This window comes from Morone saxatilis, unplaced genomic scaffold (genome assembly GCF_004916995.1).
Source record: "Morone saxatilis isolate NCDOM2014 unplaced genomic scaffold, NCSU_SB_2.0 Contig5, whole genome shotgun sequence".
In the NCBI taxonomy this organism is placed as follows: Eukaryota; Metazoa; Chordata; class Actinopteri; family Moronidae; genus Morone; species Morone saxatilis.
Window position 1 is genome coordinate 19,729,685 of NW_023340095.1, and position 254 is coordinate 19,729,938.

General features: G+C 39.4%; 1 protein-coding gene across 1 annotated transcript in view; it reads right to left on the reverse strand.

The window, feature by feature from the left end:
- The window catches only part of cerkl (ceramide kinase-like), a 34,977-nt gene that overhangs the window by 15,246 nt on the left and 19,477 nt on the right, over positions 1 to 254 (reverse strand). The window lies entirely within an intron of this gene.

The following is a 254-nucleotide window of genomic DNA, read 5'->3' on the forward strand; positions in this document are numbered from 1 at the left end:
ACACACACACACATATATAGTGAGCAGCTACTGAAGAGTTTTATTGAAAATAGATGGATTGCTTTGAAATATTCATGTTCCCCAGAGATTACTCCTAATGACTTTCGTGATCCCATGACTTTCCCTCTAGCGCCCCCCATCACTTATCAGCACCTCAACATCTACCAGGTGGATTTTACAGAAATGTATGATTCAATGTATCCTGATCACTCCAGCGATCATTTAAATCTTTATCTAGTGCCATCATCAGATCA